Genomic DNA, 15,392 nt, shown 5'->3' with positions numbered 1-15,392 from the left:
TCCAGATGAGGTAGTAGATCTACACATCTGTACAACTCTGAACAGAAATTATAGTCTGGGTCCTGGAAGCAGGATCATGCAGTGCAGATGCATGATTGCTGCACTGAATTATGCTTTGGCTAGCGCAGTTATGCTGACGTGGCTATGCTGCTTCCAGTGTTAGCCTTGTTTTGAGCTAGCTTAGATCTCTGTGCCCTACAGAGCAAACTTATCCACAGTCTTCACCCTTACCAGAATCTAGAAACGTTGACACTTTAAATACAGCACCTGTTGTATCTGCAATAGAGTGGGAAAGCTCAGGAGTATAGCCAGCTGTAATTAGCAAGCTGTACTCTGAGGTGGACATTGATCTTTATTTCTCCTGTCCTTCCTCATAAAACTAGACATAGGACAATAGATTGCCCAGAACTGTGCCTAAAATTAGCAAAGGCAAATTCTTTCTTTGGTTCTTGGTGGCTGTGTTTTGCATTAAGGTTGAGGATTGGGCTGAGTGTCTGATTAAGGTCAAACCTGACTTAGATTGACGGGTTTTAGATGTGTATGTGTGTGTGTGTATCTGTGCTGAGTGAGTAAAGGTGTTTTCAACTTCCTTTGCAACATAGGATGTGGTTCAGCTTTTGGGAATCATCAGGGCAGCTCTCACTTCGTCAGTTTTCTAACATCAAAGGATCTTTTGGAATTACTAATGCCTTGATCTCTACTTCTTAGTCTGTAGCACAGAGCTTATTCTGAAACACTTTGGTCTAATTAAAACCTTAGGGTTTGTATGAAACTGAGTTATATATAAGGTTTGTGATATAAAAGATGGAGAAGACAGCATCATCATCAGAGCTGATCACTTGGTGAACTTTTCTGGATTTATGTTCTACAGGTCTTTGTCTTCTCCCTGTGGAACAGAAGGTAAAGATATTATATATATTCAAGAGCTCTAGAGCTGTAGGGAAATCTGCCTTGAATTTTTTTCCACAGAATCACATAATCACGGTATGGGTCAGTTTGGAAGGGACCATAGTGGGTCACCTAGTCCAATCTCCCTGCTCAAGTAAGGTCATCCCAGAGCACATGGCACAGGATTGTGCCCAGACTCTTCTGGCATAGCTCCAGGGAGGAAGACTCCACAACCTCTCTGGCCAATCAGTTCCAGTGCATGGTCACTCACAGTAGTGCTCTTCTTCATGTTCAGGTGGAACTTCCTGCACATGAATTTCTGTCCATTGCCTCTTGTTCTATTGGCTGTTACTATTGATAAGTCTGGATCTATCTTCTTGGCATCCCTGCCAAGATAGATATATATAGACACTGAGGTCACTTTTCAGTACTCTTTTCTTGAGGCTGAGCAGGCCCAGACCTCTTGGTCTTTCTTGAAAAGAGACTTACTCTTGTTCCTTGATCAACTTTGTAGCTCTTGCCTATACCCACTCCAGGAGCTACATGTCTCTCTTGTACTGAGAAGCCCAGCACTCCAGGTGAGACCACACCAGGACTTAAGTAGAAGGGCAGGTTCATCTCTCTCGACCTGCTGGCTGTGCTCTTCCTAATGCACTCTTCATGGCTACAGCAAAATAATAACCCTGTCCTTGGCTGAAACCAGGACAGAGGCCTGAATCTTTTCTTACTTAAATGCTATTCAGTGGCCAAAGGTGAAACATATTTAGTATAGTGTTGCCTTTTTTGCCTGATTACCATTGAAGAATCATGAGTTACATTGCATTGGTAAAACAGGTAGTCAGCAATTTGATGTGTCTTAATTGTTGAGAGCATTGGAGCACCCCACAAAATTGCTTTTATGAAGGGGGATGTGCAGAAACAGAAGAGCAGGGAGGCAGGTACTGTCACCTATACAGTCTTGTTTGAGATGATTTATTTCAAATCCATAAGAAATAATGCACAGCCAGGAGCCACTAAAAAGAAAAAAAGAAACAAAAACGAAAAACCTTAGAAATAGATGGATAATTTCCCACAATTGAACAGAAATTAAAGGATAGGGAAAGAGCTATGCCCTGATGCCCTGATGTGCCTGACCCTGTAGCCTATCTGATCATAAAGGCCTAATGTCACTAAAGTCAGGCTAACAAGATGTCATCTCACTTGATGATAACTGAGATAACTGGGGTTCAGACTCCACCTCTATAGTGCAGTCACATGAAACCTGAATCCCAGGTGAAACACACATAGTTTTAAGGTCTCATAGAATTCTGCTCAGCAGAGTCTCAATAAAAAGCCAAGAGGAAAAAAATACTATGCAATAACTGATTTCTGAAAATTTTAAAGTAAGTGAAATTAATGGACATGACTTGAGATGAATACTATGAATGGTGAGGAATTATGAATTAGGGGACATTAGGAACCCCAGAGGTAGTCAAGTGATTTAAGACAGGTAGAAAAATTACAGATGTTTTAGTGCTAAAAATTTGCTCTTCAATATGTCCTTCAAGGTCAAACATATGCCACAGGTTTATAGCCAAATTATTGGTTTTCTTTCTTTGGGACCTTACTTTAGGTTACTGATGCTGAAAGCTGATGCATGAAATTGCCTAGTGGCTGCTTGAATTCATGCAGTAGGACTGTTAATGTGAAATCCTTGCTTAGTGTAAATGAAACTCCTTACTGTGAGAATAGTTTTTCAAGTTTTACAATTCAGTAAGTTTGCAAATTGTTGCAAACCAATATCAAATCTGTAAAATCAGTTTACAAATTCAATCTAGTTTCACCTCCCCATCCAAACTTCAGCTAATAATGCTTTCCACATTCCTTGCTTTTATTGACCATTGAAGATGTTGGGGTTTTTTAATATTACTTTTAACAATCCAGTTAAAATAGATCCTGTAAATCTGTTTAGTCCATTGATCTAAAACCTAGACATAAATATGACAATAACATTTCAAGTAGTTTTTATGCGCAAGGTCTTGAGAGTTACAGGATCTCCAAGAGTCGTGGCAAATTTAACTTTGAATTATCTATGGGATCTCATTCTCTTGTCCCTAAGCCTTTCAGGTAGCAGTGCTTTTTTATAGGGCCTTCTTGATTGTCTATAATTACTATTAAATAGCAAAAATAATTAACTAAAAATAATATACTTGTTATACAACTGTGACTGCTGTTTTTATAAGGTATTGAATATATGTATGTAATAGCCATGTACCATAATTACCAGATATATAACTAGATATCCATTATATCAACTTTTATATCTGAATTTTAAAATCTTTTATGGATTATTTATTTGTTTGTTTGCTTGTCTGTTTGTTTAAATGGATTTAGATGCTATTGCTTTACAGTTCTAGTAGTATTAATACCTTTGTTCCCCAAATGAAATCTTTTTTATATTAACCTTTCTTTCCTAAAGCTGAGGTGATACAAACCTATACCATGACCTATGCCATGCTAAATAATGAAATAAATATATAAATAAAATATTGATAAAAGGATACTGACTTTTCAGAAATAAACTGGATCATGCAGACATGCATGTGATTAAAAAGAGAGATAAAAGTTGTTAGCTGAAATGTTTTATTGCTTGAAAGCTGTTTTAGACTAAGAAGAGATGACAACGTCCCTGAGTAGAACAACGTATTTTGAAGAACAAGCCAAAATGAGAGTTTTAATAATAGCAGAGTGAATCTGGTAGAGCTCCCCTATGTATGTTTACTCCTGACATACCTTTTTTTTCCTTTTGTTTTTTCTGCAATCTCTAAGTTACACATGAGAGTTTCTGGTTAGCATAGCTGTCATGGGGAGACCTAGAGAGGAGATGACATAAACACAGTGTTTATCAGTCAGAGGGAAATCATCAGTGAAAGGAGAAGAATCAAGAAGAGTAGTAGTGTTCAAGGGGAGCAGGACTGTTGAGTGAAAGGTATCAGCTGGGGCTCTGATCTGTACAGCTGGATGGAATTCAGGTGAGACAATTTAGATCTTCTGCAGAAATGCAGCAACACTTTGAAATAAAGATTTTAAAGATAGAACTCCAGAAGAAATACATCTTTGACCAGGAGGAATGGGGAAATTTGTGTTTGGAAATTCTTGAAGTATGAACGGACTTTTGGTGTGAAATTTTGGGGTGTTCCTACTAGGCATCCTTATCCCTTAATCTACCCTTGCAGGGATGATCACCCATGCTCAGGCCCTTATAAGTGTTGTAGGCTTAACTGCACTCTCTGAATTCTTAAATTTGAGGAGATTAGCATAACCTTCCAATTCATGCAAAGGAAAATGAATGTCTGTAGTATACGTGTGGGAAAAGTACTTCTGTATCTGTATCATACTAGAGAGTGAGGGAAATATAGAGCATTTGCTTTGTTCTTCAAAGGAGGTTAGAATAACAATGTGCAGCCCCATGTAACTAAACCTGTGTGTTGAAGGAATATACTGTGGTGTGTAAGCAGTGACAGACTCTAATTAATTTTCACAGCCATAAAAAATAGGACCAGAAATCCCCAGCTTCTTTCTCCAAATGACAGGCTTCTTTCCTGTCTGTTCAAAGGTCAATGGCAAAGCTATAGTCAGGCCTTAAGTGTTGTGGTGTCTTTACATTCTTCCATGAACAATTAAAGATTTTCTGCTACTGAAAATATATCAGTTCTTATGACCAAGTAGATTTCAATCCATGATACTCAATATGAATACAATCCCACTATCCTGTCCAACTCAGCATTCCTGAGCATGCCTGCCATGAGAATGATTTAGGGAAATTCTGTGAGGTGCCATGGGTGGCATCTTTTCATTAAACCAAAAGAAGTGAAAAGCACAGCAGAGTTTTATTCATTGCACAGAGAAACAGCTAGACCTTCTCTCAGTAAAATGATGGGGAGTGGGCTGATTGCCATCTAGGATGCAACTAATTGGTGTGTTCTCTGAGGTATGATGGCATATTGGACTATCAGGCATAATATTACTGTCTTAAAAAGCTACTGCATAATGCAACCAGTAGAGTGTGCCACAAAGGTTACTCTAAAGGACAGCATGATTTTAAAGTCAGTCTGGTGTTCTGTGATGAACCAAGGATGTTTCTACATGAATAGGTTAATGTAAAATCTGGTTCTAGCCTGCATGCTTACTGTAACATGCATTTAATACACGTACAGATCTACACGTGTTCCTGTATAAAGATGTGAGAAAGATGTGAAGATATAACTGGAGACATTCTGGTCTGAAGTGGCAAAGACAGATATTTTATACCCACTGTGAACAGGAAGCAATGCAGGTATTGTACTGGTAAAAATATTCAAGTGATGATAAGGAAGATGGATGAAACAAATGCTGTCATTAAGAGAAAGCTTTAAATAAAAGACTCCAAAAATGTAGGCACATACTATGATAACCAAAAGGAATTTTCATTGGCAACAATAGAAAATAGAAAGGTGGACAATAGAAATCAATAATATTTTGGCTAGTTTTTTTTTTTTTAAATTTTTATTAATATTTTAATGGCAGATCATAAAATAACTTTTACAGAGAACTTACACTGGATTGAAGAGGAAAAATGTACAAATTATACACTCCCCTGTGCATATGTCATACTGTATGTAGATCAGACCTCACTTGCGCTAATTTAGGCTCATAATATATTGAGTTATTACAGTTTGATCCCCTCTCCACTTGCAAGTATATGCCAGGTGAAAGCCATTTTAGACCACACATGAATCTAATCCAAGACATAGACACCCCCACCCCCCCCAAACCTCAGACTGCAATCTGAAATCATCTTATGCATGACAGTACCTGACTGCAATTCTTCATTCATGCAATTTGCTGGGAGATGTTTCTGAAGCTGAATGGTAAACACTTCTTTACTGACCTTTGGCAAGTAAGGTGTTGGGATATGAGGGGGAAAAATAATGAGGCTTTTATTAAAGATGCTAGGGTTCTTATGGGTTAAGTGGACTGTCACTTATTTAGATAAACTAGGACAATACACTGATCAGAAATACTGGTGATAATAGAGTTTACAGCATCCACTGTTTAAGGAAGCAGGATTTTTCTGGCAAAATGTCAAGCGGAAACTTGGTACTCAGTAGCTTGAGGATGACATCCTCAATCTGTGCAATAGTTAATAAAAAGCCAGGTGTCTTTGGTAAAGGAGTAATAGGAAGGAAGGAGGGATGGAAGGAAGGGTGACTAATGGAACATAATTGCGTATGGATATTGGATATGGATTTTGTTCACTCTACACAGCAACGAGGGATATTTTCATACATGTTTGAAAAATTGTCCTAGGGGACAAATGTCGGTTCCTTAGGATTTAAAAGAAAATACAGCTGTACAAAAAACAAATTTGCACAACTGGTGAAACCAATGCAAATCCTATTTCTTTGGAGAAGCAAAATCCTGCATCACCTAGTTTCTTATCTCACCCACTTTGCTGTAAGAGAAAGATACATAATTATGTGTCTGCTTGTCCATATACTTGTGGTAAATGATATTCCTTTCCTTTTAGCCTGTATAAGAGAGTGCTACTTGTCAGTTATTAAAGTCAGGATGGCAGCATCACATCATTACCAATATTAAAATTATCAATAATTTTCATTATCAGTGCCCATTTTAAGTTCCCATTATTCACTTGCTTATAGCTTGGCACAACTTCAGTCCTTGGGGTAGAAATTTCTCCATGTTTTGTGTCAGCCTCAGGTAAGATTTCTTATTTTTGCATTTTATTTTAATTTCAAACAAAGTGATTCAACAATCCCTTATTTTTCTTTGACCAGCAACCCCCTCCTTTCCAGCAGACTTGAAAGAATGTCAGGGATATGTTGGGGTTTTTTTTGTTGGCCCCTTCAAAATCTGTTGAAATTTGGCCAAATAATAAACATTTGAAAGAATCAGCCAACTTCCTTCATATTAAAAGCTAAAATTTCAAAAGACTCTTCCTTCAAGAGCATGTGTCTACTGATAGTTGAACCATATGTGACCTCTTTCACAGCAGGGAAGGGAGTATTCTGGATCCTATCTCTGGTCAGAGACTTCCATTTAACTTGCAGTCTTGTGCAGTGCAAGGGAAAGGCAGGAACCAATGTCAGAATGAAGGTCAAGTTGTCCTGTGTGTTTTGTTTTGCATGTGGCCTCCAACTACCACTCAAGAGATCTGGAGAAAAGACAGGTTCAAAAAACAGATCTGGAGAAATAAGGAGCAGAATTAGGTCAGCAAGTCTTGTAAGACGTAATCTGAAGTGTGAATCAGAACTTCAGTCAAGGTGTTATGACAAGAAAAGGCTTGTAATGAGGGAGGTTTGGAAATGTGATGACCCCATGGCTTGAGCACCCAGCAAGAAGAAAGGACTGGGATAAGGGTAGACAGATTATACTTGGTTGGGAGGTAATTGGTTATTACTAAAAGTAAAACCAGGATTAGGACAAGTTAGGTAAAGATTGGGTTAAAAATATTACTGTACAGAATCTGGGTTGCACAGACAATCACAGTTAAACAAAGAGTAAGATGAAAACAGGATGGAATGGGTAACAGATTGAGCAAGTGCATTAGACTACTCTCTGAAGAAAAGAGAAAATGCAGCTTTATCTCTGCATCCATTCCTTCTTTTGCCTTTTGGCAGATATTAATAAATTGCACGCAATGTAACTTGGCTTGGACAAAAATGTTGATTGTTAATATGTAAAAATTTTTCCTTGCTTTTGAAGATAAAAACCTATAGGTCTGTATATAACTGAAAAACAAATGTTTAAAAATGAAATTAAGGATGTGTTGATAAAAATTCATGTAAGAGAAAATAATAGATAAGATTTTCAATATGACATGAGCCTGAGTGATTGAGGCAATTTCAAGTTACTGAAATTATAATTCCAATGTAAGTAGATTTCACTGAACCTAATTCTGCTGCAGGTACTTTAAGCTGGAGGTACTGGCTTTGCAAAAGTTTGCTTTGATTGTATTTTTATATTAGGCTTTAGAGAGCAGCAGGTGGATACTGTGAAGATACTTCTAAGCCACAACTTTATGTTTTTCAGGTATACATTCTTTTTTGAGGTGTTTTTTTTTTTTAGTCAGCAGCTCAACCACAAAGTCAGTTGTTTGATATATGGTTAAAATGCTTATATCATATGAGCTATGTACTTGATTGAATACTGATTTACTCATATGGGCTTTCAAACTTGTTCTGCACAGGTTACCATCGATTTGCAAGAATAGGACAAATTCTAAATCCTAAAAAGACTATTTCTTGTCTGCAGTAATTTCTGAACTCTCACACAATCAAGAATTATTAATTGTTATATAGTATATCATGGGGTTTTCTGCTCAATTTTTTTGTAATTTATTCCTAAAACATTGTGAATTTTCTGAAAGTCTATTACAACATTTACCATCATGAATTATATTCATTCTTGGCAACAAATTCTATTTTTTAAATTTTACATGAGCTCTTTCAGGTGAAATTATGGAGTGTTACGATCCTCTCCTAATTCCCAGATAACCAGGATAACTAGCTTTTACTTATTCATCCTTTTGCCCTTTTGAAAGGCTGCCACACAAGATTTTCCCACTCTTCTGAAATTTCCCCAGGACTAACTTGGGGTCAGCATTAAAGATTCACAAGAGTCTCTTCCTTGCTGGAACTGAAGGCCTACCTCCTAAACGGTAAAGGCTGGCTTAGAGTCTGTAAGAATGTATCTGAAATAAGGGTTGTCATTTTTCCATATCCATCTTTTTACCTATATACTTACTTTCAATGAATTTCATCTAACATTTAATTGCCCCATGCCTCAAGGTGCAATACAATGCTGGGTTAAAAGTAAGAAGTGGCTGCAGTCTCTGAATTCCAGTAGCACTATCTGCACTACTTCACAGTGAGCTCTTTTTTTCTGCTGCCTTAAATAGCTTAATATCATAAGGAACTGTTGACACTTTATATTCACCCTCTTTTCCTTCCAGTTCTTTAGAAATACACGGAGCAGTACAAGACCCAAAAACATGACTGCAGAGCTCCACAGGGATCCTCCTTCTACACTGAGAAAGGACTCTTAATCTCTGTTTCCAATCTTAACCAATTATTTATACATGCAAGAATCTTCTTTTTAATCTTCTGACTTCTCAGTTTCTTTAAGAACCCTTGGTAAGGGATCTTGTCAAACGCTTTCTGGAAATCCAAATAATCTGTTTCATCAGGGTGAATCTGATTAATTCTCTTGTGTATCATTTAAAGAACTTGTATTGATTTGTTAGGCATTATTTCTTTTTATAGAAGTAGTTCTAGCTCCTTCCTATTACATGTAATTTATTAATATGTCTACTGGTTATATTCTTTACAATAGTTCCTGCTGAATTGCACAATATAAACATTGGAGTTCCTAGTCTGTAGTTCCTTCATTATGCACAAGCAGCCTTTATAAATAAAAAAAATTTTTAAAAAAATCTGTTTTCACCACTACTTAGTTAACAAATTATTTCAATCAAAGATTATCCAAAACAATTCAGATAGATCATTCTTCCATCAGCTTACAGTTCTTGCATAGGTATTATCTCTTCTGGTGACTTAGCACTGTTAATTTTATATTTTTGTCTGATAAATGAGTTTAGAAACATAATTTTAAAGTGGGATTTCAGAGGACCCCTTATTTAGAAGAATCATAGCTTAGGAATTTATCTACTTTTTTCATGAAAAAGCTTTACTTAAGGATTTTTGTACTTACTGAAAGTTAGTCATCAAACTTTTGTTTGGTCATGTTTTTTACATTGGCCCTGATTAACTTTATGTTCTGTTCCCTTTTGCTTGTTTACAACCCATCATGTCTCTGATGAGAAAGGAAAATGGAAGGAATCCTTTTCTTACCTGTTTTTCTGCCTTGGGTGGGGTTTTTTAAAATGTTTTTCTTTAGCTATTTTACCCTTATGAGAGAAAATAACAAGATGAACTTTTCTTCACTATGAAGTTCTACACCTAAGTTGAAAATTTCTCTTATCTTAGTTCCTCTGTAAAAGATCAACTTCTCCAAAACCAAAGATTATATTTCCAAAACCAAAGGTTATATTGACAAAACCAAGCAAACTTTTCACAACAAAGAATGAAAACAATGAAATGTTTAAAAAACACTCCTTCAATAAATGGCATTTGTTTGGTTCATCCTTTCTGGCTGACTCTTCCAGAGTGGCATTCATTTGGTAACAAATAATATCTGCCTGCCACAGAATATGTAGGGTGTTTGAGTTCTGAACACTGTTTGATACTCAGAAATGTTCCTAAAGGGATTGATAATTCTGAAGTAGTTTTGCTGTCATTTAAAAAACCACCAGTAGGACAGAGAGATGAAGAAATATTAATCAATTTTTAGAAACATCTGTGTCTGTATGAATATATCTGACTGTATCTGTGCATTTTATTGAAGTAGCACTTTGTAAATCATGCAACTCATCTTTTTATCTTTTAATTTTTAATAAAGTATTTACCAAATTTGGAGACCTACTTTTATGATAGTAAAATACAATTATAAGCAACTTTAGACTAAAGTTATACTACTGTGCTGTTGTCAAAGCTGTCCATGTTGCTTTCAACAAAATTAACAATAGTAATTGCTCATGGTTGGAACCTGAAAATTCCTGAACTGAAATGGATGAGGATTGACAAAGCCTGGCTTCCCAGGGGCTTTGCAAGGCTTCTGGGGGTTCAAAATAAAACACTGTAAACTAATGACTTCATAATCTTATGCTTATTAAAGGGATAAGTGTGAGAGATCTATATATATTCAGTCTTATGACAAAACATATTTTGTTTTAACAAAATTAAGATCTTAATTTGCTGGGTAGCTATTGGTATCCATTATTTTTCACCCACTTGTGATGCATTTAAGTCATAAATGTATCTTTTTAGGCTACTCAGAAGGACTTAGAAATACTTCCAATTATCTTTAAATCAAAATTTATCAAGAAATATTTATTTCTTAACAATTTCAGTCAGGAAGAACATATTGGACAATGTTACATTTTGTTCCAGTATCTATATCCCATGGTATTGGTTGATAGCATGAAATACATTTTATTCATTGTTATGCATTGTTTTCTAGATGCTTCCTTTAATTTCTGCTGCTGCTGTTCTGTTTATCCCCTCCAATTCTTGATGCTGCTGCTATTCTTCTAGTCTTCCTTTTTCTACACTTGTGGTGCTCTAAATCTGTCAACCAGATGTAGTTTCCAGGAGTCCTGATTACAAGCAGATTTGCAAGCTCTTGTATGTTACTTTCTATTTTAAAAAGTTAACTTGGGATTTGGAAAAAGCTCCCCATTTAGTTCTTTAAATAGAAAGAAAATACTGTAACTCAATGTTGGCTGCTGGTTAGCACTACTGATACCAACTCATGGCTGGAAACAGATTTGTGGCATTGTTTGGCTTTATAGATGATGATTTATTTTAATGCTATTAGAAAGTGCATGTAGGAGAGAGATTGTTTTCATTTTAAGTACTTCTAAAGGTGTAAGGCCTTGTGGTGCCAGGGAAGGAGACAAGTGAAGACTGTCTGGACTCCTGAGAAAAAATGCACCAGTCAGTTTCCATGACCCATATAAGAGCTGTATTTCAACTGTAGGGCTGTTCTCTTAGTTTGCTGTTCCCTCCCTAGCATTCACAAAAGCTGCATGGCAAAAATGCTGCCTCTTTCCAGGCTCTTGGCTCAATGATGTGTCTGCAGTGGCAATGGGGGCCTCCTCACCTGGGCACTCTCCTGATACATTCTGTCATGCCAATGCAACCCGTTTCTGATAAGCAGCATATGAAACTCCTCTTCTTTCCCTCCTTGTGTCGGCACAAATCTGCCAATGTGTGGGCAGCAGAGAGGCTGAGTGTATTTGAGAGCTGGACATTCTCAACTGGATATGGGTGTCCAAAGACAGAGAAGATACAGGATGTAGCCATGAGAAAAGAGACATGGAGACAAAGTACAGCATGCCTCTGAACAGCGGCCACAATGTGACAGCATTTCTTTAGAGACCATCAAATGATGACACTTTTTGAACTGTAGCTTGTCAACAGAGATCAACAACAGTGTGTGGTTCAGGGGCCTTTAGAGACACACTGTGTGGAGGAGGTGTGTGCACTGAGGGCAGTGCTGCTGAGGCATTCCAGGGGTTGGTGGTCCCCCGTTCTCTTTGACTTCACAAAAGTGCCAGAAGGTACCTCTCACTGGACCTGATGGAGTCAGTTAGTGGAGAACCTGGTTAGTTACAGCCCTGGAATGAAGCCCAGATTTTGTTGGTAGGAGTAAGTAATTTCACTCTAGGAGAGAACTGGCACCAGTCACCTCTGCCTTACAATGTAATCCAGTTTATTAAACAGAATTGATCCTAAAAGGGACTATTGCTTTGCCTCTAAAAGAAAGTAAGGGACAATTTTAAATTTAATGAATGTGTAGTAAAACAACTTCTTTTGTGGCAAAGACAGAGAAAACAACATTCACGTGGGACTAAAATTACCTTTAAATTGAGAGCTGTAATCTTACTCTCCCCATCATCTTGTTTGTTATGAACCATGAAACTGATAACTTTCATGTATGACACAGGAATCTTTGCATATATTGTGAATGTATTTGAAAAAAAAAAATGTTATAATATTGGTTAAAAAGTCTTCAGAATTTCAAGTGATTATATATTTTGGACTAATCTGCCCGTATGAGGTGTTTAAGACAACGTATCCATCTGCCAAAGTGATGAAAATTCACCTCAAGGTGTAGTAAAATGACTGAGCATGGCCTTAGCTCTGCACTCTTAGTGCTGCCTCAGGAAAAATGAGTCATTTTAGTGGCAAAACAGATCCAAAATTATCTTGAGATCAAAGACTGAAGTTGTAAGGGGCTCTTCTGATTGCTCAAGTTTGGAAGGATGCTTATTACAATATCCTGCATATCAAGCCAAAGCTATTTGCAATTCATATTTTCTTAGTTTGTGTTTTAAAAAGGGTAATCATTGTATGGACTCTGCAGCCTTTCCCACACTCTGAGTGTAACACAATAATCTACTGCTTCTCAGTAGATTATTCTGTCTGTGGAAATATATGTGACTCTAAAGTGATAGCATTCCCATTTGTATTTATTTGTATATTAGTCCTATTTATATTTATTCACAGAATGGGCTAATCCTTCAGGTATTTGACAAATAGACACATCATGTTTGTTATGGTGTTGCCATGAAGTGGAAACCTGCAATAAAATTATTATAATAGTCATCAAAGTCTTGCAGTACTGAGGTTATAATCAGCTGCAATATAAAAAAAAATATCTATTTGTATATAAAAATTACCAGTTTTGAAACCAAAATGCATTGAAGGTATTTCTACTGTCAACCTAGAACAGAATAAGCACTTTTCATTGACAAGGGTTCTATATATTACTGCTGCATGTGAGAATGCCTGTTCGGTGTTTGCAGCAGTGGGTATTAAGCTTGGTTATTCTAGATGTTAAAGGAAAAAGTATATTTTCTCTTCAAGTGATATTATTTTACTGCTTTTTTCATGTTATATGAAAAAGACTCTATCCTGCAGTCTTTTGATTAATTGCTCTTGGATATCAATGCATGTAAGCCAATATTTGATTATTAATTCTCAAGAATGTAAAGGCATTACGAAGATTTATACTCAGAATTGAAAACATCACCATCATGATGCTGAAGTATATACAATTGAGAACAAATAATTATGTGGACCAGTCTTATATTTTTAATTAACATAAAGCCCAATATAAGTAGGTTATATGAATTTCATTTACTACCTAGTCTAAAGCGGTTGGATTTTTTAAATTTTCTCCTGCATTCTCCAAACTAGGTAACCTCAGTGATATTTTATGCATGAAGCTGTTTATATTTCCCCAGCCTGCAACAGTATTATTTCCTTCTTGAAAATAATTCTGACTGCATCCTAACCAGGTTTAGTCCTAGGACATTGTTTTTCCACATGCAAGAAGAACTGCTGAACTGATAAGCATTTTTTGAAGTCTATTTAACATCAGAGTTTTTATGGGCAGTAACTTCACATTCATGATTCATTACTTCACATCATGGCACATTAATTTAACTCATTAATATCTGATGCTTAAGAAAAGCTAAATTTTAAAATGTAGCAAAAGAAGGTAAAATTAACAATTTTAGAATACTTTTTGTCATATTCAAATGGTTCCAAATGGGCCTCTTGACTGGTTCATTGTCAGAATATTTTAAAAGATAATGTAACATTGATTTGGTTTTTTTGGTTTCACTAAAGACCTATTTTCAAGATTTTCTCTGCCAGAATGGTTAAAATATACTTTCAAAAATATTGCAACAGACATTCATGGCTATTCAAAATATCACTACCTACAAAATAATCAGTTTCACTTCTTTATATCACAGGAATATTTGGTGTTGCAACCGGTAATTGCTGTAGAGCTAATGGGGATTGTGCTTTACACAAAAGGTAAAATTGCAAAAATGCAAACCCTATTGGAAAACCACTTTTTTTTAATTGCATGTGGGATCCCTAAGTGTTAGGAAAGGAAATTGAACTGTAGAAAGTGGGCATCAGGCAGAAGAGAGGGGGAAATCTAGAAAAGGAAGTGGTAGCAGAGAAACTAAGGCAGCCTTTTCCAGTTTTGAAGGCAGCTTGCCTTTTTTAGGAATTTCTTTTCGCACGTCTTCAATGTGATATTGCCTGTCATTTTGTTGGAACCACGAGAGTTCCCAGCTCTTATTTTCTGCTCCTTAGCTCCCTCCTTTAGTCTATTCTGATTGCCTTTGCCATTCCCACCCTTTATCTTCTCACATCCCTTTTTTCTCCTCCAGTACATATTTCTTGCAAAAGAAGGAGTCCCAATATTTCTAATGAAGGTTCTGAAGTATTATTGACTCTCCTCTTCTTCTTGCTCATTGCACCTTGGAAGTTCAGCTGTTTTGGGAAGGTTAGTTCTGTGGCCTTCTCTTCCCTCTACAGTAGACTGGTGGCTATCACCCAGTGTCTCATGATGGGGACAGATTGACATGGGGCTGATTTAAGGGTCTCTCCAGTCAAAAAGGAAAAGCAAATGGGTGCTTAGAGGGGATACAGTTCTTGCAGAGCACCTTTCTATTGGCAAAACAATGCAATTGCTACATAGTTAGTTTTTATGTGTTTATTTTTGAAATGAACTTCCAATGAATTTGTTTGAGAAGTGATAACAAAAAATAATAATAATAATAATAAAAAAATTAAAAAAAAAAAATCAGAAATTTCCCAGAGGAAACACATAATCTCAAAACCCAACCAATTCATTTTTGTATTTAAAACTGCCTATATAAATTTGCCTGGAAATGCTGAGTATAAAAGAAGAAAGCAAACAAGAAGCTTCAAGACTTTTATGGAAAAGAACAAGGAAGCAAGGAGCTGAGCATTACAAAAAGCTTAAAATAGGGTGTATGTGGGGCATTTTTATTTTTCGACAACAATTTGCATAAT

The sequence above is a fragment of the Cyanistes caeruleus genome, chromosome 1, assembly GCF_971803275.1.
Source record: "Cyanistes caeruleus chromosome 1, bCyaCae1.hap1.1, whole genome shotgun sequence".
In the NCBI taxonomy this organism is placed as follows: domain Eukaryota; kingdom Metazoa; phylum Chordata; class Aves; order Passeriformes; family Paridae; genus Cyanistes; species Cyanistes caeruleus.
The sequence above is the reverse complement of the archived record's forward strand: the minus strand, read 5'-3'. Positions refer to the sequence as shown.